The sequence below is a fragment of the Chrysochloris asiatica genome, unplaced genomic scaffold, assembly GCF_000296735.1.
Source record: "Chrysochloris asiatica unplaced genomic scaffold, ChrAsi1.0 scaffold00535, whole genome shotgun sequence".
NCBI classification, from domain to species: Eukaryota; Metazoa; Chordata; class Mammalia; order Afrosoricida; family Chrysochloridae; genus Chrysochloris; species Chrysochloris asiatica.
In genome coordinates, this window is record NW_006409053.1 from 532,571 (window position 1) to 533,080 (window position 510).

General features: G+C 31.8%; 1 pseudogene; it reads left to right on the top strand.

Annotated features, from left to right (window-relative positions):
* LOC102833004 overlaps positions 1-510 on the top strand; it is a 19,572-nt pseudogene that overhangs the window by 454 nt on the left and 18,608 nt on the right.

The window sequence follows — 510 nt, forward strand, 5'->3', positions numbered from 1 at the left end:
GACTGGGGGGCAGGCTTGCAGGGTAGACCCTTAGTTGGTTGATGATGCATGGAGGGGATTGTAACCATTGCAATGAAATGATATACGATAGGATAAATGTAAAACTAATGTTCTTCCATGTAAAATATCATAAAATTCACAATAAAACATTTAAAAACAGAATGTGGCAGTCTAGAAATCAAGGAACTTATTGCATTGGGTGGAATCATTAAAAATGACTTATTTAAATTGTTTAAAAGCACAGTTGTTATTATTTTGTGAAGTGAGATAAACTTAACTTAAGCCATGATATTTTCAATCATCCCATCAGTCTGTGGTAGCTGGATAATTAATACAGAAAATAGAAAATGAACTGCTACCTTTTAATTACAATGCTAGCAAAGAATATAGAAGGTACCATAAAATACAATAAAACAAAAATAAAAACAAATAAATTTGTTCTGGAAAGAAATCACCAGAATGCTCCTGAAAATGAAGGATGGCTAGACTTGTCTTAGTACTTTGGATAAA